The following is a 27,349-nucleotide window of genomic DNA, read 5'->3' as shown; positions in this document are numbered from 1 at the left end:
TTTTTTTTTTTTTTTTCCCACTGAAGGACTGGTACGGTTTAGTCTCAAAAAGCCCACTACTGTAAAAATTTCAAATGCAGGTCTTTTGTGAGTTATTAGCTTCAAAAGCAGGTCGTGAAAAGGAAACAACCTCTGAATCATACTGACCAGATGTGTGGATCACGATGTCACCTCTGGTGACCCTGATTAAGCAGCCACAGATGCAAAGTACCTTTCCTGACCCTAGTTTTCTTGGCCTCCCTTCAATTATCTGACTGAACAGAAATGCCTCTCTGCCCCTCTTATTTAAACAAGTGCAACCTGTTTGCCCAGTGAGACAATTGCTTTGGTTGCCTTATCCATGTCAGTGGTAACAAGCAGTGGAGGAAGGTGGCCGTGTCTGCTTTGCTGCAACCACCTATAACAACCCTGTATGTCCACCTGCACAAGCAAAAGAGAGTGGGGGCAAGGACCCTTCTCACCTCTGCATAGTTGCTGGCATTCAGACATATACAGAAACTTCATATCTCTCTCCCTGGGGTGAGATCTGGGCCACTAGTTCATGTCACTCACGTTCCACGTGTTTATACATGAGCGTAGCAGCAGTTGCTGATCTTTGAGCTCCCACAACCTTGGTAAAAATGCCTTCAGGAACAGCTCCCTCTGTACCTTCCCCCCACTGCCGGATGTGGCTTACAGCCACAATCCAGCCCTTAGATTGCAAATGGCTTGGAGCAGGGATTATGCTTCTCTTTTATGTTAAACAAGAGCAACCCACACTGAGTGTGCTCATTAAAAAATCATGTTGTTCAACACTGATCCCTTGGGCTATAGTTAGAGCGCCGCAACATAACTTGCAAGAGACAGGTTGGATTCTCAGGCCAGCCAGGCTCAGAAAAGGATGAGCGGACAGCAAAACAATCTGTTGGAAAAATAAATCCCACACTTAGGGTGGAACAATAAGGCAGCCTTCAGCGGAAGACAATCTTAACAATATGACTGCTTAAATGAATTTAGGAAGGATCCTAACAGGTATGCAAAAATGGCTGTTTCTGTCAACCAGAAAGATAAGTTGTTGGCCAGAGTGCATCACAAATCACATTAAAAACAAATTAAATTGTACCTTGTGCCATTACTAGAAGGTATATTTCCTGGCTTTGCCTGTCTAGGAAGTCTACCCATCTATAAAGACCACATGTGTAGGTGGATAAGAGACGCAAGAAAGAGAAAAATGACCAAGTAGCTAAGCTTATTGTGCATCTTATTAACTTCATAAATGTCCCTAATGATTCTGCTATGGGTGAAGTGCATGAGGGAACTAGCAAAGATAAAAGATGTTAAACCACATAGCATTTTAAGGATTCCGGGCATAAAATAGATGCATTACTTGAGCTGAAAGCAGAATGATGTCTTGAGAAAAACATTCGGACTTTTTTTTTTTTTCATACTAAATACTAGGAACCTTAAGTGGAGAGAACAAGATCCTACCCACAGTTGCTGCTCCAGCAGTTTTGACAGACCCAGGCCTGTCTGGGCAAATTCTTCCATGAAATATCTTCTTGTTGTAGCCTGTTGATCTGTCTTACCCATCTCCATCCACCTGCACAGGGACATTTGCACATCAGAGATCTCAGAGAACAACTGAGACACAAAAGAGGGAGGAGAGAAGGTGACTGTTTTCTAAGGGGGTGTGCAGAACCTATTGCATTAGTATTCCCTGTATTCCGTGGTCCATTATTTGGGGGTGATATTTGTTAGGCAAGTACCTCTGCATCGCATTAGTGGGGAGGCAGCTCAGTACTTTGAACCTCAACACTCTACCAGTGTGAGGTGAAGGAGGCAAAAGAGAAACTTCTCCATTGTTAAAACCGCCAGTGTGTTATTCACTGTTGGGATAAAAAAGACTGAAGCTTTAAAGAATCTGGCAGAGACACAGATAACACAGAAAAGCGATGTCTCTGCTGTGCAAGACAGGGTGCAAGATTAAAAGGATATATGTGACACAATATATATCACAAAGGATATATGTGAGTTGAGGTCATTTAGAGCTGTGTTTCTCTGCCTGTGGTCTGCAGAATACCAACGATCTATCAAAGGTGTTCCTCGGAAAGAGTCGACTATTTAAATTACAAAAATAATATAATTTCCTCTATTTTTTTCCTATTCATGCAGGTAAGTTTGCCAATGAAACAGGGAAAAAATGTGAGAAGTAATAAAAGATCACTCAGAGTGATACTGGGCTGTACATGAACACAGCTGTGACGGTGCTGCACAGACTAGGCCATGACTGCCCTTTGAGGAAGTCAAATCAGAAAAGACTGACAAACACCAAGTCCTGCAAGCAGTTTAGCATCTGACTTTTTTAACTTGTGAGAATTTTCATGCTTTTTGCATGAAGATAGTTATATAGGAAACCCCAGATCACATACTAATGGCCTAATCAACTATGGTTTTAGCTACCCATTACCATTATGGCACTCCTCTTTTTCCTCCTCCTTATCAATGCAGACACGAACTGCTGCTTTCGTGGCCTTCGTCTGCATGAATGAAACTAGGGTCTGTTTTATCAAAAGGCAGTGAACAGAAAAAGTGACCCAAAGTCTCAGCATCACTCTTTTGCACTTGCACAGCCTCATTAAAGACAGAGATTGCCCTGAGGCCTACAATGGGAGAGCCCACAAGCAGTGGGGGTGCATGAGAAGGCCTCCTTTGCCCTGTGGAAATTTTGCTGCTCAAAAAGTGATGGACTAGCTACATCACCCTCTTTCTCTTTGCACTGGAAAGCTGGCATTTTACCAGCATATTGCCCTGATGTCTGGACAATTTTGACAGCTGGGGCATGTAAACCATATCGTCCTAAGAAAACAGCCTGTGCAGCCTAAGCAGTCATGCTCTGTACCACTGACACCAGCAGCGATCTGACTTTGGATCAGCAGATGAGAGATCCTTCCTCTGCCTCTGGATCCAGAAGGGGCACGAGGCACACATCCTGCCTTCCCTCCTGGGAAGCCTCAGGCACATTTTGAAAGACTTCCTTGCTTGTGACTGAGAAGATAAGCTTTTGGACCTAAAAATACCATCAATTTGGCCTGCCATGGTACCATCTGGAGATCGTTTGTAATTACTATAGTTGTTGGGTTAGCGCACGCCCCTTCCAATAGCTGGTGGAGAACTGATGATAACTACCATGAAAATGGCATCTTTATTTATAGCAATGCTGAGAAAGTGCTTAATTGATTAAAAAGATGGAAAAAAATGTTTTTCTTAATATAGATTTGAGTTCAGCAACAAAATTGGCAATAATTATCAGAAATTTATGTTAGAAATGCAAGAATTCATTAATCTGGAAGCAAATAAGTTGCTTACTAATGAATGTCAGGAGGGTAATGTTGTGTCCTTTCCAGGGAGTTCCCTTTCCCAGGTGTTATTTTATGCCTCAAATGATAAAAGACATTTTGCTGCTGCTCAATGGGAGAAAGCAAGCTTGTAGTACAGAGTATGCAGGCACAAGTGAACCATTTTTTTCCAGCTGGAACTAGGTTGTTGCTATAGCAACATCCAAATGATAGACAGATTTTCTGAATGTGCAGTGGTCTACTGTGATAACAGAGCTTCCAGGATTTCTACTAAATAGCTTCAAACTTGCTACGATGCAATAAAACCAAATGCCACATCTTTGAAATAACACAAGCAAACAAAAGCCAGTGCAATAACAAAACCATTTTTCACCTAGCTTTCAAATAAAAACCCCACTTAACACATAGCATTTATATTCCTAGACAATATCTTCCTGCCAATCTCTTTTTAGTACACTGGCATACCAAATGACAGACCACACTCCAAGTTTAACACCACCTACAGACCCATTCAGTATGGTGGCACGCAAAGCGTTGCATGCACAAGATGCTAGTTCCCTCAGTCTTTTTTTAGGATGCATGCTGCCTGCACATCAGTGAGGATCCCATTGAGTCAGTGAAGCCTCGCAAGAACACCCCACTCTCTTCATCACTATGTTTTGCAGCACAGAGACTAAGTGGCTGAGCACATGGTGGAACAGATATTATATTCATAAACAATCCAAAGAGAAATTTCCCTGGGCCACTTCCATAAAAAATAAAACATACCTGTCTCAGCCATGTTCCCTTGCACACACTGGGCACATAGTTTTCGTTCAAAGCAGCTTCCTCCTCTGCTCTTCCTTCCTGCTCTGCTCCATGGGAGGAGGGTCCAGGATTTTGGTTTTCCAGGAAGAAATCCTTTCCTGAGCACAGCCGGGGCTCGTGAACACTGCAGAGACTATTTGGCTATGTCTCTTCATCATCCATTACCTCTCAGTGGGAATGCTCCTGCACTGTCTGCAGTCTGCAGCTTACAGTGTGTTTAATGTCCTTTTGCCCCAGTACCCAATCCCTCAGGCAGCTCCTCTCCCTAGGAAGCTGCTGCCAATTATATTGGTGAAATCTTCCAGTGAACTTAGCCTGATGTCTGTAAAGATGTTTTTTGTCCCCAGTGGAATGTAGCTGTAAATCCAAGACAGAGGTTTTGACCTGTTTGTGTGTACAAAATGTAGTCTGTATTTAGATTACTCTCAACACCCTTAGATCTGTAACCTAGTTATTCATCCTCACAAGAGACCTGGTACATAGGAAGGTTTTAATAGCAGCTTTGATGTAAAAGCAGCTGGTAACTTGGAGAACTTTGCACAAAAGAGAAGTCTTGGGTGGAGCTGGAAGCCCAATTCTCTTCATTTCAGGGCTTGGATCTTAGGCACGCAGTCCTTCTCTAACAAGTGTTTCCAGATTAGATAGAGAAGGTAAACTTTCATGTATGTTAAAAACTCAATGTCTGCAGGAGGAATTATATGTGCAGAAGGGTGTTAGAAGCCAAAATTCACATGCACTTTCAGGTATGGTAGTAGATATATGATTTAGGAATTAATTAATAAACAAAAGAATAACTTACAGTTTAGTTAAATAAAGTTATATGCATTTGAATTTTGGTGGGTTCTAGTTATCTTACTACTTAAGAACACATTGGAACATACTTTTCCTCTTGCTTATGTGGCTTATACAACTTTGATAACGTGCTGCAGTAAGGCTCAGTTAAATGAAAAGATGAATTGCCTTTGTGATTCATGAGGCACTTTGGATAATTAATTACTCGGCATTTATGGTTTGGCATGTGGTCATCAATCGTTCAAAAAATTCACATTTGTATACATATCCTTTGCAGCTGGTCTTCTTATGTCAGACTTCAAAATGGCTGGTGGAGATATAAGAGAGCTATAAATGTTTTTCTTTGAAATTTACTGGTTGTGCTCCGGTTTATTTCTTGTGGGAAAAATTAAGCAACAGATGTGGGAGGACAGGAGCATCTTGAATGGTTCTCAGATTCACTTTCTTTTCCCTATTTCATTAATAGATCTTGGAATCTCTAAACCATCCTTGTTGTGGCTTGGATCTGGCAGCATTGTTCTGGTTTTAGGGTGGCTTTGTGAAAATTTTTGAAAAGTCTGAGATCAGATAGGAGGCAAAAAGATTCCTGAAAGAGTAAGCTTTATTTATTTATTTACTTTTTTAATAAAAAAAAGACCAGTAGCTTCATGGTTTACAAAACAAATCTTAATACTCTATTTTAAGTTTTCAAATCATGCAGTGATTAGATGGCAGAAATCAAAACTGTTTGAGCTAAAAACTTTCATGCTGGGGATGAATTTTGCTACATGAGACAGGTGCACTGCAACTAGCTGATTCCAGCACTGCACCGTTCTGGTTTGTCACCACCCAGGGTGGTGCTCAGCTGCTCAGAGCCCTGAAAGAGGCAGACACTACATAAGGAAAAAGAAATGCCTGCTCATACAATTGAGGGCCACAGGCAGACTCATCTTCAGGTTTCTTGAGCAATGTTATTTCTAGCATTTCCTAACTTACAAACACTTACCATTTCAACCTGTATACTTTGTACAAAGTAAATGACAGTCATTATATGTATGCATGCATGTATGTATGTAAATACAGAGAGCGTATGCTGCATCTATTTTTACAAGTGATACAGGAAACTAAACACCACTCATATTTAAATTATAATGTCTTCTGGTTTCACTTGGTTGCTTTTATATAAAGAGCATACTATTGTTCTTAAAATCTGATAACCGTAACACAGGGCGGAACTTTTATCTGCCTTAAATGCAGGCTTCAGCTACAGACCTGTTGAAGGACATATATTTAGAATTAGAAGGATTCTTGGCTAACATGAAGCATGCAAACATCTGCACAGTTTCTGCTGAAACAGTAATTGTTGTAAGGAAGAACTTCTCTTGGGAGGCCACAACCCAGGCGTTTAGCCAAGAGTAGGTACAATTTCTGTGATCGCACAGGCTCCACCTGCAGATCATCGTGACTCTTACGCTTGTTCAGTTTGACCTATTGGCAGGTCTGCTGTTGGTTTTGTGGTCCTGTACACTTGTCTGGCTCTTTCCTCCTAATATTTTACCCCCACACACACACACAAGGGAAAGCCATGATCCAGCACATCCAGTACGTATTTTCCAATCCTGTTTTGGATGTGGGGGAAAAGGAGTCTTTAGTACAGGTGGTTTTGTGGTTCGGTAATATATTAAAAGGTTAGCAAACTTGCTTGTCTGCTGCATATAAGACCTGAGAAAACTCAACACTGCCAGTGTTGATAGCATCTTGTCTTTCAGGGTGTAAACCTGCAGTCTGTCAATGTTGCCTGCATGCTTGATTCACAGCACTTTGAGGGCATAGAGAAGCCAAAAGTGGAGTAAGGGGTAGGGTGAGTCAGGTTCTAGATACTATACAGTCACATGCAGCATGCGTGCAAGGCAAGCAACATTCCCTAGTGCTGGGACCACAGATTGCTGTACTGAGACAGAGGAGAAATAGCCAGCTCTGGCCATAGTAGAAGCAGGGAAATTCACTTTATCTGCATTTATCTTTGCTTGCCTCAGACACTGGGTTGATTAGCAATTATTGCAGGTTCATTTGTGCTGTGGTTTACGGATAAGGAAGACAGCTCTGAAGGCTGGTTCACAGTATCAGTTCTTCCCTGGTAAACAGGTTAAAGGAGCATCATGCTCTGAGGAGAGGCTGGGCAAGCACTATGCAAAGGAACATGTGGACAATAAAAACTCCTTGAGTACTACTGTGGAACATTTTTTTTTACTTATGTGGGATGAAGGTCAGAAGTGCATAGCTTGTGCTCTGCAGGATTTAGAGGCTTGTGTGCTCAGAAGCAGTACTGAGGTATCCAGAAAGAAGAATCCAAGAGAAATAAATCAATAGCATTGCATTATGTGTTATGAAAAACCTTCAGAAATGTTTAACATAGTTATCTAAATTAATGCAGCAAATGAGTTTCAGCATAAATTACGCAGTCATTTTCTCTCCTACTGATGCACATGATAAGGAAAGAGATTTTGCATTGCTAAATAGAGAACGTGGGGTAGAGATACCTTTGCATATCTGGACTACGGCTTGTAGCATACAGAAGGCCACTTGTTTTCCTGCCATTTATGCCTGGCTATGTTAGAGAAGCTTTACCTTGCTATAGCTATTTTCACCTCCACCAGACGATACAGTATTTTTTTTTTTTTTGGGGGGGGGGTGGGGGGTGGGGAGAGAGGTGAGGGTGGTGGGGGTTGTGTGGAGGGATGTTTGTTTCATATCTATTTCTAGAAGCTGCAGCTCAGGTGTAGTTATACCAGTATGAAAGTACCATTTGGACTACGGGAAATCATTTTGCAGCATGAAGCAGAATGAGCTCTACCAGTAGAAGCACATGTAACAATTATAATTGCACTGGGGCCCAGGGAAGCAAGAATGGTTTCTTTACTAGTGCAGCTAAAGCTGCAAGACTTGATAACGTAAGTAAGTCTTTGGATGAATTTTTCCCACTCTAGGTGTTCCCATGGGAAACAACCCCAGATTCCCCAGGCCCTTCAATGCAACATGGAATGATGTGAAAACCAAGGTGTCCTAAGTTGGTTATGTGCAGCAAGCCAAGATGTTCTTAGATCCAGAACTTCAGAAATATGTCTGGTTTCTTTCTGAGTACCAAACAAATGGAGTCCCTGGGCTGTGTAATAATGGTTTCATTTTTACCAGCTTGATCATTTTATTTGTGAATAAAGCCATTGGACTCTGTCGGGAAATAAACTTGTTGTATAAGCTTGCTAGCCCTACTCCAGCTGATTCACACCAAACAACCTGAAACCACTACACACACTCTCCTGCTGTCTTATGACCACTGCAAAATTGTCTGCAAATGGTCTGAAGGACACTGTTTCAGCTAGAGGCTTGCCAAGTGCACAGCACCTCAGCATAAAGAGAACAGACGAGAGAATTTACTTCAAATTGAGCAATCTTAATTACACAATGAGAATAACTTTTCTGAGAAAGAATGATGTCTTTCTCTTGACTTTTTGTGCTTTAGGGATTCTTTTTGCTTGATTTATTTTTACATTCCTTTTAAATACGTGTGAAGCAGCTGAAGGCTTCGTTCGGTACAGGTTCACTACATCCACATCTGTCAGAGCCTAAACCACACTCTGACATTTCCTTAACTTTCTTAGAGCTTGAATTCAAGATCTTGGGTTCTCTGCTCCTGGCCTGCTGTGGACATGTTTGAAGAGGGACATCCCTGAATCATGCTGTGGTCAAGCTGAGGTTGGTCCTAGACTGCAAATGTGCCAAATGTGTAAGAACAAATTACTCTGTCACCTCAATCCCTTTCAATGTTAAATCTCATAGAAGACCCAAATTCTTGGTTTGCCAGGACATTCTCATTGATCTGTCCACTTTTAAAAATATAAACTACTTTTTTGTGGTTCATCCGTTCAAAACAGCATTTAATAGCTATCTTCTCACCAAACTTTCTGCCTGTGGACATATGCTGCAAAGAGAGCTACAGCTCCAAACTACAGACACACAAATTCTGATATCTACAAGTAGGTATTGATATATAAGTTAGATCCTTAAACTCCCATTATACTCAGTGGAGAACTAGTCGATACAGTGACAGAGCATGGGGAGCATTCATCTCATCCTGAAGTAAACACCTATTAGCTGGTCAACTGAATCACTTTTCAGACTCCATTTAGTGTATGGAGTTAGGGAAGGAGAAAAGAACATGGACAAATCAAACTGAATACAATAACTATCAAGACATTTTTCCTGACTTTGGGCAGAGACAATATTAATCTCCTTGGTTTGCAATAGCCTTGTGGAGGCCATAGAGGTGCAAACTTACTGCAAGAATCAAGAAACCAACATATCTGTGAACCAAATCAAACTGTCTGGTGTGGGTACAGGTTTCAGACGCATGAGAAAAGAAAGAAAGCTCCAGAACTGATAAGCTCGGTTACACAGACATGAACAGTGTTTATTTCTCAAGTTTTTTAAGTATACCCTCACAGTTTTTTTCCTGAAAGTGCCAGACACCTGTTTCTGGTAATAAACAGTTGATGTGTATGCCCTGTGGTGTTCAAATGAATAATAAATTTTATTGAATCTGAGGGAGGGGAAAAGAGAAGGGGCTGTGTCTGGAGTGTTTGGAGATCAAGTCCAAATCTGTAGAACTCTGCACAGTGTCCTAGAAATCTGGGGATAGAGTCCCCAGAGTGATAGATAATGTCTCTTTCTTTGCTTAATGTCATTCATTAGTACAAGTTTAGTTTCATTAAAATGGATGCTCAACTTCTGTATGAAAATATATTAGTAAATACATATTCATTTCCCAGACTAGCTCTTTTGCATGCATTGTTTCTAGAGACATTATTATATGAAAGCATCTCTGCGGACTCTGAAAGTAATCAGAAACAATAGATTAAGTGAGTAGAGAGAACCCACTCCCAATGGACAGCACTCCACGCTCTGTGAAATCCCTGTGGAAAGTGTGTGGTGTTACTGAATTTGCTGCAAATACAGACCAAGTCCATAGATATGCTTGCTACCTGTTATTAAATCTTGCACATCTCAGTAGTCTGTGTCCTAAAAGCAGAGAAGAAAATGATTCCTTTTCTGCCCTGACCCCTAACCACTGAAAGCTGTACATACCCCATGTCCTGTCTTAACCCCTTCAGGCATTTCGCTATTTGAAAAGCATGGCTAGCTGCTGTGAAAAATAGAGCATCTACAGACAAAAACTGATTCTGTTTTTATTCTGTAGAGGAGAGAAAAAAAAATCTGATTCACAAAAAACTGTAGAGCTAAGGGGTAAGATGTTTGAAAGAGATTGAATTATCTTGTGTTAGGACACTGATGATTTCTCAGCTAGATATTCCTGCTCTCATCTGAGGGGTGGCTTTTGTGTGCTGCTAGTCTATTACAAAGCAACAGTAAAGCTCAAACACCCGAAAGTATTTCAGAAATAAATGTCATTGTAAACCTATTTAATCAGTATTCTTTGATCCAACTTTGAATAAAAGCCCACCCAGTGCACTATTGCATTATGGTTTCATTCTTTCTTCACCAGCAGGGATGGAAACAACATGCAGGTTTTTCATACATGCCAAAATGGGCATAGGTTTCTTCAGAAGGTCATCATCCTCTTGTATCAGGAACAAATGCAAATAAAGGACCTGAAACAATGTCAGTGGAATAGGAAGCAAGACTGCAAGTGTAATTCATAGCTTTGCCCCTGTAAGCATGTGACCGTGTGAAATAGGTTGTGCCTGACTTCAAAACATATTTCCTCTTCTGAAGATCAAAATTCTTTATTTTGATTTTGTATATATAGAAGCACATTTCAGTAACTATGTTTTGCAGGCTAAAAAATACCTAACAATTATAATCTTTTATCTGTATAGGAGAAAGTAACATGGTGGGATCTTGCGTGTCTCCATAGCTGCTCTGTTTCAATTCAACCAAAGTAGAAAATGCCTCACAAAAGTACCTGAGTCACCTCCATCTCTTACAGCTCTGTGGTACTGCCAGGGATGTGGCAAGACACAGCTGCTACTGCAGACTTGCCAATTTCTTATGTGATACCCAACAGCTGTTGGAAGCTGTGTGTTGAAACCCATGCTGGGATTTGAATTTCTGTATAATCTTCCTCAGGAAGTGAAACCTGCAAAGCAACCTATATGTCCCCTTAGTCCCAGTCTGTGTTCCTATATTAAGCAGGATTACACTTTGGCCAAGGAATTGCACTATGCTATACCACTTTCTTTCATTCTTTTTTCTGCAGAAAACTGCACAAAACTACATTTTGACATGCATGTCACTTGCAGTACAAAGTACTCTGATTTATATCTTATGTAAAAATGTGAAGCTTCAGGAGCACATCTCAGCGGTATGTGTTGATTTAGGAGGGCGACAGTTTTCTCAGGACTGGCAACACCTGTGTTCCCTTGCCTCAGTCAAGCAATATACAGAGGGTTCAACTCCAACACCATAATTAGAGCTGATGTAGATGACTGGAAGTCACTGCTCCATTTTCCAAAGGTTGCTGAGAACCTCACCACTGAATCCCTGTCTGGAGAGGTCAGATCCCCAAGACAATGTGCAGAGAACAGGGAAGTTGTAGCTAAACCACTGCTTCCCACTCTAAGCACATCTCTGCCAGAAAGGCTCTAACAAACTGCAGGTAATTCAGAAAAGGACAAAAATGATTAAAGGACTTGAGCGATTAATTTCTAAAGAAGATTAAAAGAAATAAATATGCTTAGCACAGTTTCTCTGACTAAGGGGGAATTGTATAACTCCATACAAACATATGCAGGTTCAAACAAACTGAGAAACCTTGTTTATAATGCTTAAAGAAATAAATAAGGACAAAAAAAAATTATGACTTTGATCAAAGTTAATGTAGACTAAACTCTTGGAAATCTTTGGTAACGTTGATTGTAACCAAGCAATGGATCACTTAATTCTAGGAATTGATGGAAGTTCCCCTGCTTACTCATTAAAAAAAAAAAAAAAAAAAAAAAAAGGAAAATTCTTCAACACCAATTGGGAATGGACAAGATGAATAAAGTCATAGGAAAATGTATGTACCTTTTTAAGAGGTAGGAACATACCACTAGGAATAGGGTGATCCTGTGTAACAGAGGTACAGTAAAGACTGCAAGGGCTGTCTCAGGAATGTACTCCGCCAGGAGCTGAGCAGTTTGATTCAGACTATGTACCTCCTTCCTCACTCTTCTGTTCCTAAGGTTTCAGCATCTGCTCTGATGTGTCCTATTTCCTCCCTTTGCTACCCTCCTTTGGAGTTTCTTCAGAGTATCAGGGGCCCACTATCCTGGTTGATCCATGTGTGAGTGGCCATGATATAAAAACCTTTAAAATTGTTGGTCCCATAACAACAAACTTCTTTATCAACTCTGGATGTTGATTGTGAGCTCTGGATTGTGAAATGCACATGCAGATTTCTGCTGCTGGGATTAATGCCAGTCCCAGCAGTTCATATTTCAGTCAGGAACTATGTAGGAGGATGAATTCCGTCCTGTCCAGCGGTCACTTGAACCCTTTCCTTTTAGCTTCACATGGTACTAAATTGAACCTGATCATTGGAATGACTATTCTGGAAAGACTGTTGGTGCAGAAAGATACAAGAATGGAAAGTGCTTTTTGTTGTGGTGTAGGAGTCCAAACTGCAATAAGTAGAACTTGCATTACCATTTTTAGGACGCTTTATAAAATTACTTACTACAACTTCCTTCCTCAAAGCAACAGTTGTTCAAATCTGTGAATAACACTATACTGAGAATTAAATATGCCAGAAAGAAAAGTTACCATACTGAGAGACTTTGACGAAAGATTGGTCCAACAAGACTTGAATGAGGCTTAACAAAAATATATGTAATAAATGCAAAGTCCTACATCTGAGATTATTTTAATCCCAAACAGTGATTCAGCTCTGCTGAAAAGGAGCTGGAGGTCCTAATAGGGAGTAAAATGAACATAAGCCAGGAGTCTACCCTTGCATCAGCAAGAGTACAGCTAGCAGATCAAGGAAAGTGACTGTCCCACAATCTTTGGCATTTATTAGGCCACAACTGGAACACTGTGCCCTGGTTTGGTCTCTTAAGCTCCAGAGAAACATTAAAAAATTGGAGAGAACCCAGAGAGGAGCCATGAAAGCGTTGAGCAGATTACAGAATTTGACATGAAGGATTGGATTTGCTCATCCTAGAGAAGGAAAGGCTCTGGGGGGATGTAGTCACAGTCTAGCCTAAAAGCTAGTTACAGAGAAGATGAAGGCAAGCCCTCCACAGACATGCACAGAGTTACATCAAGGGAAATTCTGCCTGGGTGTAGAAAAAAATGCTTCGTTGTTAGACTATTAAACACTGCACAAGGTTATCCAGAGAAATAGTGGAAGGTCCCCAGTGGAAACACTCAGTACTTGACCTGACAGGGCCCCAGGTAACCTAATAACTAGGCCCTGCTTTCAACAGAAGGTTAGAGCTGAAGTCCCTTCCAGACAAGAGTTAGCAAGCTCTCTGGAGTTACACAGCAAACTTAGATTCTACCTCTTATACACAGTTGATTCTTATTAACTTCTATTGCAGAAGCCAAGTATATCCCTACATTTCACTCTCTCTGTAGTTTCCTTAATTACCTTCCTTTTTTAAGGTAATGTGAGCAAAGGCCTTTGAAATTTCATATTTTTTTTTCCAAAGAACAGGTGAATTATGCTTTCTAAGATCTAAAGGAATAGCTCTTCAACATGCAATCTGGCTGCACTTTTTTGAGTTTACCGTAGGCAGTTTGTTTGCTTTGAGACACATCTCCTACACATTTGGCCCTAAAATGGGCTTTAACATAAAGAACGCTTTTTCTATCCCAAATCACATTTAAAAAACAAAAGTGCAACCTTTTGTTTGAAACAATAACCCAAGGAAATGATATAAAAGCATTCACCTATGAGTTAATTGAAATGTTTGGTTTTAGCTTTGTAATCTTGTGTTTATTATGTCTTTCTCAAGCATGTGTTCACCTTTCTGCATACGAAAGCATTCTTATTTTTGAAGCAATATGTTTTGCTCTCCTGTGAACTTTACAGGTGTCAGAGAGTACCATTTTCCAATGCTGGCCAGGATACCATTCTGGAATATCTCCAAGCCACTGAACTGTGGATACTGACTCAGCAGAGCAATCAGAAGTTCAGTACATGTTAGAAAGATACAACAGCTGTTTCTTTTAAGGCTCCTGTGGTGTCCTTGCTGACCAGAAGCATTGCATTCCATACTTGGGCCTTAACTTACAAAGGGAGACAGTGCTCTTTCAAAGAATAAAAGGGTGTGTGGTGAAAAGAACAAAGTGCATGCTATAAGTTAAAGTGTATAGTAAAACTAAAGAAGTTACCTAGCCTGAGAGGAAGAGAATGGATGCTCCATCTTCCTCTGTCAAACCAACGTTTCTATGGGCTTTTAAATTCTGTACTTAATGCTGATATGCATCTTTGCAGAAGTGATATTTTTCCTCGTGAGGCAAACATATTTATCAGTTCCATGACTTGCATTTTAAGAAGTTGGGGATTTGAATGTTTTAAAACACACCAATGACTTTGAAGAAGTGACTGGATAAACAGGATGCAAACTGGGCTTTTGCTCATAAAGATGTACCTATATTAAGTATGCAACACTAATTATTTGAGTGGACTTGCATATTTATAAATAAGATGGAATTTGGTCCATGTGCTATAATTTGCCATTTAGTTGTGATGCTCATAAAGTTCCATCCAGATGCTTAAAGCAAATTCAGCTGCAAATGATTTACAGTCCCAAATTATGCATGCTTGAATATTTTCAGAGTCCTAAACATAGCTGCTTAGGTTGCTATTCACCTTGTAGAAATCTGCATTCAAACATAGTAGGTTAACTGGAGGAAAAAGGAAAGGAAAGGAAAGGAAAGGAAAGGAAAGGAAAGGAAAGGAAAGGAAAGGAAAGGAAAGGAAAGGAAAGGAAAGGAAAGGAAAGGAAAGGAAAGGAAAGGAAAGGAAAGGAAAGGAAAGGAAAGGGAAGGGAAGGGAAGGGAAGGGAAGGGAAGGGAAGGGAAGGGAAGGGAAGGGAAGGGAAGGGAAGGGAAGGGAAGGGAAGGGAAGGGAAGGGAAGGGAAGGGAAGGGAAGGGAAGGGAAGGGAAGGGAAGGGAAGGGAAGGGAAGGGAAGGGAAGGGAAGGGAAGGGAAGGGAAGGGAAGGGAAGGGAAGGGAAGGGAAGGGAAGGGAAGGGAAGGGAAGGGAAGGGAAGGGAAGGGAAGGGAAGGGAAGGAAAGGAAAGGAAAGGAAAGGAAAGGAAAGGAAAGGAAAGGAAAGGAAAGGAAAGGAAAGGAAAGGAAAGGAAAGGAAAGGAAAGGAAAGGAAAGGAAAGGAAAGGAAAGGAAAGGAAAGGAAAGGAAAGGAAAGGAAAGGAAAGGAAAATCAACTCATTATTTAGGAAAAAAAAAAAAAAAAGAACACAGTTTCCATAGGCATCATGGGGATTAGTGAGAAACTTAATAGTCAATGTGCTGTGTTTGAGAGCTTTGCCAGATCCCATATCTTTGATTATTCTGATTTTCTTCTAGCTGGTGTCCCTACCTGAGTTGCTCATACAGCTAATTCCTGGACTAAATCAAAAGAAGAAAGCTTAATTTTAATGCCCTAGAGACTTGAAGAGCGACTTTCACAGCAGGAAAAAAATATTAAAAAACAAATGAAATTCTTCTAGTATAAAAAAAAAAACAAAAACAACTTTGTCAGTAATTTTTTTCACATACGTTTGATATTATTTCCGCTCCAATTTTAAATGAGTTCTCTGCACCTCCCTTTGATTTCTACTTGATTTACCAGTGAAATCTGATCTCAGTGTTAGTCCCATCACAACATCTTGTGGAGGAGTTAACCTGAAGAGAGATTTCACTCCTAGCTGTACCTAAGTCTGATAGAGGAAGATATCCAGTCACTGCTATTTGGTCAATAAACTGTAATCTCCTCTGAGGCTACAGACAAGTTGAAAGATTCTGAGAGAAACAAGTTGGTTTCAACATAGTATCTGTGTGTTACAGCAAATCTGTGTGCTTTGGGGCTCAACAGTTTATCATGCTTAATCCCGCAATAGAGAGTGATGACATTTTCTGTATATTTCCAACCAGGGCTATGGGTTCCTGCGTGACTACATGACTCGTCTGTTTTGTGCACCATGACCTAGGTGGCACCCTAAACCCCAGAGAGTGCTAATGAGGAGGAAACACAATTCCCTGTGCATCCTAGACTTCAGAGCCTGTCTTCATCTCTGCTTCTGGCTGCCGGTGAGGAGCATGGCTCTGCATTACGCCTCAGAAAAGCAGGGTGTCAGGACACAGCCGGAAGACTCAAATCATTACAGTCAAAGATAATGAGACATTCCTAGCTCAGGCCTCTGGCACAGACTAGTAGAAGGGTACCTGTGCTAACATCAACTTGAGACATGAAAAAATGTCATGCCCAGAGAAAATCACAATTGTGTTAAAAGTACATCTTTACCCAAGTTTTGTGTTTCCTATTTGCCTTCTGTTTTCAGAGCCTAGAAGGCATAGCAGCCTCCCTCCTTTCAATAGTTTCTTGCTAGCTGCAGAGGGTAAGGGTGTCTTTTCTCTGTGAGGCTGGAAGTGAGGGATACTTCATGGAAATTTACATTCCCCTGATGTTGGGAAGCCTCCATGCTAAGAAGCATCCATGCATAATGCCTCCTAAGTGCAGCTCATACCTCACACTTGCACTGCCTCAGCAGCCCAGTGCCACTAGTTATTTCCTGGCTAGCAGGCTCATGACCTGATCCTGGGCCCTCAGGCCTCCTGGGTTTGATATCTGCATCCATTTCCTGAAATTTCTGGGTTACCTCCTGTGTAAGTGCTGAACTGAATCTGTGCCTTTCCAGGCAAGATCTTAACCACATGACCCTTCCCAGATTTCACCATGCGCCTTGTCTCCTCATAACCCTCACGGCCCAGAGCAGGAGGCATACAGCTGAAACCTTTACCACCCACCAGCTCTTTGGTTGTATTCATTCCTAATCTCAGTCCCGAGTCAGTAATGGTCCATGCACATTATTTCACATGTTTAAGTTCCTAAGAAGTGCAGCCATCAATTATATACAGCTGAATACATTGCATTTTTCAACAGAGGAGGTTGCATGTTGAGGTCTGTACTCCATCCTGCTGTCTGTAGGAAGCATTTCCCTTGTAATCGATGGACAGCTTGTTTATAATTAAACTGAGCACAGGGACAGCCCTTAGTTTACTTTATTGTCTGACATCTTCCTATTCAAACAACATCAAGGTGAGGCTAGGAAATGGCTCTTTGAAAAAGGCGTTAAGACATATCTTTATTGAGTTTAAGGAGTGCATACATGCCTTGGGGGAGGAAGGGAATACTTGAACTGAACAGATCCCTGGGGTTAGAAGCACACCAGGAGTCACATGCCCACAGATGGAGAACCTTTCATTGAGGGACATGCACTGGACCATGTATTTGTTTAAGCCTTTGAACTCACCTAAAAGAGCTGTGGAAGCATCCTGTCAACTGTAGGTGTTGGAGATGTCCTGGAGCTGGGCTAACATGTAAGGTTTCCTTTCTGTGCATTTGTCTGAAAACACAGTAACTCCACTGTCGGTCTTTGGATGGAAATGTCAAGTTCGTCTTTCGTTTTACCTTCATTTTTCTCTAGTGATCAGAGAGGTTTTAGGACAACTGGTAAAACTACAGATGCTCCATTTCCCAATGAAACACTAACCTGTAAAACAAGCTTACTGGAACATTCTTGCAGTTCCCAGCACGTCCCTCAAGACTCAGGGAGTAACTGGGTGCTTTCATCCTAAACAGCATCTACCACTTTGAATGCTGGTCATACAGGGCATCCACAGAGAAGGATGTCCTCTAGGGACCAGTGTTAGCCAGTGTCTCTTGAGTGTGCTGCAAAGTGATGGGGGCAGGTTCAGGCCTCCCACAGGTCTGTAACAAGAACCAGGAGGGAATGGCATTTTCCATTCCTGGAAGAACACCACTTCAAAGCAAAAGCTAAATAACCAATGCTCCCATCTAGTGGTGAAACTGTACTCAATGGCCTAAACATGTCGGGCATCAAGCTGAGCTTACCAGGGGAAGCTTAGAGTTGGATGGACCTTGCCACAAGACAGTGCCACCCTTTGGAAATCCTGTAGAGCTTTGCACAGTGGAGTAGACACCCAGTCACATCCAAGGGCTGAGGAGAAACTAACTAATAACCCCATTTAAAACTACAACATTAATAATGATAAATAAAAAGAAAACATTAGGATCAAGGGTTCTTTTAAGGCAAGGGAAGAGCAAAATAGCATTTTTTTATTTTATTTTATTTTATTTTTTTTTTTAAGGAACCTTTACTGAGGTGCAGGTGTCCACATTATTTTGGCTTTGGTTCCTAAAGCATGTAGGCCCCTTTCAAAATGTTAGTCGAGGTTAGTAATTAGCAACAAATTCAGATTTGTGTTGTTGTTATGTTGATTACCATGTAATTAATATGCTAATGTCTTAATACACTGCTGAACTTATAATTACTGACCAGAACAAAACCACATATTTTTTGTTTACATTTGAAAGCATACAGTAAGAGGTGAACGATTACCATATGCTCAATTTGTGGCATTTTTGGGAGTCACCCCATGACACTATTGTAAATTACTTCATGAGGTCTGCTCAGTTCTTCCTAATATGCTTATTTTCAATTGTTATGCTTGGAAGCTGAGCAGATCAGCAGGAAAAAGGTATTGTTCTTCTCACTGTGTCTTTTTTTAAAGACACAGCTGCTGCGTACAGGATATACCCAGAAGCAAAATTCATTAATGATGCTGAGACACCACTTTGTCACAAGAATGAGCTGTACAATTGAGAAAGAACTTTAAAATATCATCTCTTGTTAGACTATAATTGTCATTTCTCTGTTTTGACTTCACTGTCCTTTTTTGCTTTACCTAGACATAATAATGCAAATAGCAGAATAGTTCTAACACCAGTCTCATATGTGCACTTTCCAACAACACACTTCAGAGCACTTTGCACTGCCATAATCCTGGTTTGGCAGACCCATATTTCCCAAATCTCAAACCAGAGCCACCTGAAATAGGGTTTACTGTGAATCAAAAGACAGGATACTCCTTGAGAGATGGAGTGGTCCAGAGTCCACTGGAAGGCAGCTCTTCTGACAAGCAAGAGATAGAGCTTGGCTAGCATTTCAGTGGAACCCACTTGTGAGAAGGAACGACAAATTTCTTTGTTAACCTGACTAGGAGGGAGAGAAAGCAACGTGGGTAATACTTGAGTAGTACTAGATGTTAGCTGAATATCTAAATTGTTCTCCCCAAAAAACTCATCCAGTATTGGCAAGCCATGAGTTTAGTGACTTGGTACAAGATCCAAAATAAACCCACAGAACAATTTATGACAGATTTATTCATGGAGGATTCTGTGTTTATTGACAGGGATGAAATATTAGAATCATAGAATCATAGAATATCCCGAGTTGGAAGGGACCCAAAAGGATCATCAAGTCCAACTCCTGGCACCGCACAGGTCTACCCAAAAGTTTAGACCATATGACTAAGTGCACAGTCCAATGGCTTTTTAAATTCAGGCAGGCTTGGTGAAGTGACTACTTCACTGGGGGGCCTGTCCCAGTGTGTGACCACCCTCTCGGTGAAGAACCTCTTCCTGATGTCCAGCCTAAACTTCCCCTGCCTCAGCTTAACACCGTTCCCATGGGTCCTATCACTGGTGTTTACAGAGAATAGGTCACCTGCCTCTCCACTCCCCATCGTGAGGAAGTTGTAGACCGCGATGAGGTCCCCCCTCAGCCTCCTCTTCTCCAGTCCGAACAGGCCCAGTGACCTCAGCCGCTCCTCATGTGTCTTCCCCTCTAGGCCCTTCACCATCTTCGTCGCCCTCCTCTGGACACTCTCCAACAGTTTAATGTCCTTTTTGTACTGTGGTGCCCAGAACTGCACACAGTACTCGAGGTGAGGCCGCACCAGCGCAGAGTAGAGCGGGACATCGCCTCCCTCAACCAACTAGCAATGCCGTGCTTGATGCATCCCAGGATACAGTTGGCCCTCCTGGCTGCCAGGGCACACTGCTGGGTCATATTCAACTCGCTGTCAACCACAACCCCCAGATCCCTCTCTGCGGGGCTGCTCTCCAGCATCTCGTCACCCAGTCTGTACGTATAGCCAGGGTTGCCCCTTCCCAGGTGCAGGACCTGGCATTTGCTCTTGTTCAACTTCATGTGGCTGGTGATCGCCCAGCTCTCTAATCTGTCCAGATCTCTCTGCAAGGCCCTTCCACCTTCAGCAGAGTCCACAACTCCTCCAATTTTGGTGTCATTGGCAAATTTGCTCAAAACACCTTCTAGTCCTAAATCCAAATCATTTATAAAAACATTGAAGAGGACTGGCCCTAAAATGGAGCCTTGAGGGACCCCACTAGTGACCATCCGCCAGCCAGATGTGGCCCCATTTACCACAACCCTTTGAGCCCTGCCCGTCAGCCAATTGCTCACCCATCGTATGATGGTTTTGTTAAGTTGTATGCTGGACATTTTGTCCAGTAGGATCTTATGGGAAACCGTGTCAAAAGCCTTGCTGAAGTCCAAAAAGATCACATCAGCTGGTTTCCCTTGGTCAACTAGATGGGTGATCTTATCATAAGAGGAAATCAAATTTGTCAGGCAGGACCTACCCCTCATGAACCCATGTTGGCTGGGACCAATGACTGCATTGTCCCCCAGGTGCACTTCAATAACTTCAAGAATCATCCTCTCCATAATTTTACCAGGTACTGATGTGAGACTGACAGGCCTGTAATTGCTAGGGTCTTCTTTCTTATCCTTCTTGAAAATTGGCACAACATTTGCCAGCTTCCAGTCTACTGGGACCTCTCCAGATTCCCAAGATCGTTGAAAAATAATTGAGAGAGGTCCCGCAATGACATCAGCCAGCTCTTTAAGCACCCTGGGATGAATCCCATCCGGACCCATGGACTTGTATGGATCCAGGTGGAGCAGCAAATCCCGCACACGTTCAGTGTCAGTAGGGAGTTTATCATTCCCACTGTCATGGTCCTCCAGCTCAGGGCACCCTGGCTCCTGAAGCCCATCATCAGTGTTGAAGACAGAGGTGAAGAAAGCATTAAATGTCTCTGCTTTGCCTATGTCATTGTCTGTGAGGAGACCTTCCCCATCAAGTAGCGGACCTATGTTTTCTTTGGTTCTCCTTTTTCTGTTCACATATCTAAAAAAAACTTTTTTATTGTCTCCCACAGACATGGCCAGCTTCAACTCTAGTTGGGCTTTGGCCACACGAATTTTCTCCCTACAAACATGAACAGCATCCCTGTGTTCCTTCCTCATCACCTGACCCTCCTTCCAGCAGCCATACACTTTCTTTTTTCGCCTAAGCTCCAATAGAAGATCCCTGGTCAGCCAGGCTGGCCTTCTGCCCCGCCTGCCTGACTTCCGATGTTTTGGAATTGCCTGATCTTGTGCTTTTAGGAGGCAGTGCTTAAAGACTGACCAGCACTGATGGACGCCTATGCCTTCAAAAGCAGCTTCCCAGGGGACCTTGCTGAGTAGTTCCCTGAGCAGCCTGAAGTCTGCTTTCTCCATATCGAGGGATGAAGTTTTGGTGGCAGTTTTCCTTCTGTCACCATAAATTCTAAACTCAACCACTTCATGGTCACTATGACCGAGACGGCCACCAATTGCCACGTCTCCCACAAGAGACAGGCAAGTCTTGTCTTTATTAGTCTCTATTAGGCAGTCTTTCAGATGAATTGTACAAAAATTTATTCAGGTTGACTGGAATTAACCAAAAAAGCAGTGCTAAAACTATTGGGATGATGCAAGTGCTACTAAAACCCTACTCTAATTAGAACATAACTGTCAGTGTATATGCCTTACGTGGAGGTTATACACCTGTAAACGAAGGGATAGTCTGTGGCAAATGCACAAGAACCCATACACCAGGTGGATGGCTGTCACAAGAAGTTCAACTACCAGAGAAAAAGAAAAATCACTTTGCAAAATGAGACCAACGCAAAAGAATGCCTGGATAGCAAAGAAACCAGACATGCTGCCTTAGTGAAGCAGAAAGTTCAGGGAAGTAAAGATCAGACCTCAACTAACGTCACCTTGTCAACAAGGTACTAGGTGTTACTACTAGAAATCTTTCCTAGGATGAAGTGCCCTTGCAAAGTCCAAGCTGAATTCGAGTGCCCCAGCCAAAATAATGCTTACAGAAGTTCATAGGCAGTCACAGTTCTCAAACCTTGTACAGATGTCAACCAGAGTTTTTTTGATAATGAACAGAATGGCTAATCATCATGTCAATTGTGTCCATAAGCAGCCTGCATGCACAAACACATATGGACTCAATTTTCAGGTTGTATGAAACTGCCATTCTAGTAGTAAAAACCTGAGAACTTTAGGCTGCCAGGATACAACATGATGTAAATCTCTATTATGCTCCAAACAATTAAGAAAGGAACAAGTGCATCATCAGAGTAAAATATTTTCTTCCTGTTCTTTCAGTTTAGGATAACCTTAAGAAATTGGCAGCAAGATGTGCTACTGTTGTTGTATGTTCAACTTAAAAAGATATTAGGGTTGGCAATTTATCTTGCCAAGTTTTTACCTTACCTCTCAGAAGTCTTGGTAACACTAAGATCTCTTGAAGATTGAGTTTCAACTGGATGCTGGCAGGAATCCACCTTCATCAAAATGAAGTAACTAATAAAAATTCAGATAGATGCATCCAAGCAATGACTTGTGGCTCTGTTATTGCAGGTAGGGCAGTGAGTGGTTTATGTATTCAGGTCTTCCATCTCTACAGTAATAACCTACACACAGATTGAAAAAGAGATGTATGCAATTGTGTTCAGTTGCGAGGGTTTCCATCAATATGTGTGTGGGAGAAAAGTGATTGTGGAACCTCATCATACATTACCCATGCTTGCTATATTGCAAAACCATCAGAAAAACCTCTTCTATAAATATTTTCATTCCTATTTGCTTTATTATTTGAATAATATGGCTTGTCATTAAACACCAGGGCTCTAAAACACATAGTTCGGACAAATTTTAATTCTATATTAGTTTGAGATATATATATATATATTTATCACTGGTGTGAAAAGGAACGGAGCCAAAGGGGCTGCTACAATAAACATATTTTGATTAATTTCAGCACAAAATTGGTATTACTGCTGACAGAGAATCATCAGTAAATAAGGTGACCTTGAAACCTCCAATTGTGTGAGGCATTAAATAGAGGGAAGACATGACAAAAATGACAGAACATTTGACTGTTTATTTTCACCTCCCCTGCATTCCCCTGTCAAAGGATGAGGCACAGAAAAGCATAGCATCTGTGCTAAGGAATTGTCTATAAGCATTAATTAATTATAATGCCACTCCTCTGTGTGGTGGATGTGGCGTCACTCTCTCACAAACACTCTACTCGTTCCACTATCATCAGTTCAATTATTTGAGATACTCTTCAGCAGGTGTATATGATGCGTTCTTTCAAAAGCTTCTTTGCGATGAAATATTCTCAATGGCTTAATGCATATTCCCTTATGCCACAGGTTGTTAAAAGCCCAGTCACATACCCAGTTCAAAAAACCCTCAGTAACGCTCAAGCTGACAATATAGCAAAAGCCAGCCATGATAAAAATAAAATTAAAAAAAAAAAAGTGACTTATTTATTGAGACCAAACAAACCACAGCTTTTGGGACTTGCACCCAAGGCAGGAGAGTGAAGATGCCTGCAGAGCCATGGTGGGAACACATGAAAAAGAGCAGAACCATGCGACTTAGAGCTTCCTTTCTAGTGAGTGGGGCTGTGGGAGATGATAACAGACACTTTCCACATGTTGGCAGATTCTGAGGCAGCACCACCAGCTTTCAGCAGACTGGTAGATAAAAGTAGCCACAAGGATCAATGAGATGACCTTGCACCATGCTTAGGGTTCTGTTTTATCCTGAGCACCAGAAAAACCTCTCTATGCTCTGAGGGACTCCTTGAGGTTCAAGTGAGATTTTTAGCTCTTGAGGAAATTTCCCTGTGCCTTTGTGTTGTTGCAGCAAAAGAGCATGGTACATGGTACATGTAGTTTATATGCAAAAAAATAATAAAAACATTCCCCATACTTAAATTGGGAGAGGAGGGATGGAGGGGGGAAGAGTGAATGGAAAGATGTCTCCACTTGTGTTGGCATGTTGGGCCTATGCTATATGTCTAGACACCAGGTTTCAGGTTTTAGGCGACTTCCAAAAATTCACCTTTTGGAAGACTGAAGCCCCCTTCATTTGTTTCACACTCTTATGTCATAGGAATCTTCCCTTTCCCTACCTACTGCTAGAGATCAATCTGCTCCCATTGTACAAAATGATGAGAAAAGTGTAAATGAGAAATCTGGCTAGAGATATTCAGAAACCCCCCTGCCAAAGATTTCTATGTCTATCCACAGCAGAGTGTATATGCTTTACAGATGTGGAATATAATTAATGGGCACTATTACCTGTGTCCAATTTTAAAGTTGTTGTTTCAAGATGATGTCACATTCAGACAATACTCCCTGGCCAAATTATACTCCCACGGCAGCAGGGAGGGAAGAAATTTAGGGCCATTTGCTACACAAGCACAGGTCCTGTAGCTTCATTTTGTAATAGAAATGACGTACAAGTAGGTTAGCTTGTGCTCAGAACTTTGTTTTATTTACAGTTCCTTTGTACTCTATTTTCATATATTATGGGGCAGTCAGACCAAAAACATGTTGTTGTTATAGCTGTGTACAATCTGTTCTTCCTCTTTTGTGAATGTTTACTTTATAAGGCTGTTTGTCAGACAGACAGAGGACAAATAGAAGCCCGTTTTATATTGCTAAAACTAAATTCAGACCTGATAGAGATGTACAGAAGTGGTGTAGTAGTTCTTCCAATTAGGTGTTTGATACTGCCTCCATAGAAAACAGTAACAAATTGCCATTGATTCCAGGATTAGAGAGCAGGGCTGGACTTCAGAATATTAGCTCTTTGGTGAGCGGTGACATCTATGACTCTCATGCCCTTCATTAGGATGGCATGCTGCAAGAGACTTTGCTTTTTAGAAGAAGAATTTGTTGATTTCTATTTTTATTTTTTCATACTTAATACACTTTCTGTACAGTCATGATGTTCCTGCTGCTAAGGGATGTAGCCGTGGATGATATATCTCTCCACAAATTCCCAGCGTGTGGGAATCACTTCACTTCCCAGAAATGAAGACCATAAACTCGAACTCACATTTACCAAACTCTTTCCTCACGACTCTGAAGCTTTCTTTATTTTTAGATCCAAGCCTTGCTCTGCCTTGCCTCGCCTTGCTTTGTAGCCTGTCATTCAGCTCTCATTTCCAGTTTTTTTTCCTCTTCCTCCAAATGGCTGGTGAAGGATCCCAGTCTTAGCAACGCTTCTGTCTGACATGATCTATTCAGACTTTCGTTACAGGTTTAAATAATTGTCCAGTTATTTAAAGCATAGCAGCCAGTTATTAGCCCAAGAGGATTTCCATGTGACAGAGAAAAACAGATGTTCATCAGTTCCCGCTTATGAGCTGAGTGTCACTTCTCCTTTAGTTTTCTCCAGCGGGCAGGTGGGCCAAATATTTCAAGGGCTGCAATTTGAAATAGATATGCGTTCACAGTCCCTGATGGGATACAGAATACACTTTATATGGAGGCCCAAAATTGATGCCATTGTTTCTCACAAAATTCCCAGATGTTATGATTCAAATGTTTTCATGATGCACGGAAAAACAGCACTTTCCCTACAGTCAAGGGAACTCAAGGGTTTCCAATTATGGTCACACACTCAGTCTTATTAGCACAAAATTTAATTTGCGTTAATCAGACTGAGGTGGGTAGAGCGCGAAATTAACTTGACTTTCATTTTGCATTGTAGAGTAAACTGACTTGGTGGAATCACTGTAGAAATCTGAGCTGTGAATGATGGATGAGATGAAAAAAAAAAGGAGAATAAACAGTGCTGTGTAAACGCCACTGAACTAAAAGGGACACAATATTAAATTCAGTTGTTGGGAGAAGCACTTTACCTCCCTGGCAAATCAAAGGGCATACTGACCTTAGCTGCGCTATTTTGTCACTGAAGCTGAGAACAGAGGCTGGATCCAAGAATTTCTCTTTAACATCCCCCCTATTCTGAGATCTTGTCAACAATTTTTCAAACTGTAATTTTTTTTTTTGCCAGAAAACTACAATTTAATGAGAATAGAAACACATTAGTTTCAATGAAATTTCCATTCTCCATTTGAGACTTATTCAAAATCTTGAGGGAAAGACGAGCATTTAGTACAGACTAGGCAGAGGCCGCAGGGTGTCCAGCTGTGATATGGGTCTCCTCGTAGTGAAGAAAAGGAAGAAATCACACCTGAAATATTCTGCATACCAGAAAAATAATCTGATGACTGGATTTGCTGGAAATGTGTTTTCCCTTGAACTCATTTGAAAGGCTTCTGTTTCACCTCAACAAAGAACAAAGTCTTGACATTTTCTTTTCTTTCCTTCTCTTTCTTCAAAACAAAACTCTATTTTCCAGCCAACCCTAACATTAATTCCCTTTTCCCAACTCCCTGTCACCTTTCCTGTGTTGCTAAAATAAATGTTTTGGAGATGGAAGCCGCCCTACTGAAACCACAGTTGCCTCCACCTGAACCATTTCCTTATAAATAACAGGAAAAATAAAACAATGCTTCTCAAACACTGGCCTGCAACTTTTTCAATACAATTTTAGCATTTTTTTCACCCTTTGCCATGAAGAGAGAGATTTCTGTCTCAGAGCAAACTGCAAATTTGAGAAGGCTAAAGGCAGAGAGAGAAAGCTGCAGAAAACTTTGAAAGATAAAAGGGGCAGGCTCTGATGGAAATAAATAAATAAATAAATCTTTCATTTCTGAAGACAGTTTCAGTTCATGGATCTGAGAGGATCTGCTCCAAGCAGAGGGAGGCTTAAGGTCCCAATCATGACAGAGGCCAAATCAGCACTATTTTTGCCCCACTTTACCTGTGGGCTAAGATTGTGATAAGAGAGTCACCTGCGGAAGAAGGGTAGTGACAAGCAGCAGAGAGCTGCACGTTGGTGATACATGCCTGAATTCTACAACAATCCATGCACAAAATGTTCTTAATTTTTATTTATTTATTTATTTTCAGGGAAAGAGTAAATTTTATCACCAAGTGGGAAATACTACTTATACTGTTTACTATCTTTAAACTGTGAAATGTGCTGGAAAATAAAGACTTTAATTAAAGTTGTCTTTTCAATGCCTATTCCTTGCAGAAAAGTGACACCATTTCAAAACAC

This window comes from Cygnus atratus, chromosome 1 (genome assembly GCF_013377495.2).
Source record: "Cygnus atratus isolate AKBS03 ecotype Queensland, Australia chromosome 1, CAtr_DNAZoo_HiC_assembly, whole genome shotgun sequence".
In the NCBI taxonomy this organism is placed as follows: Eukaryota; Metazoa; Chordata; class Aves; order Anseriformes; family Anatidae; genus Cygnus; species Cygnus atratus.
This window is presented reverse-complemented; position numbering follows the sequence as displayed.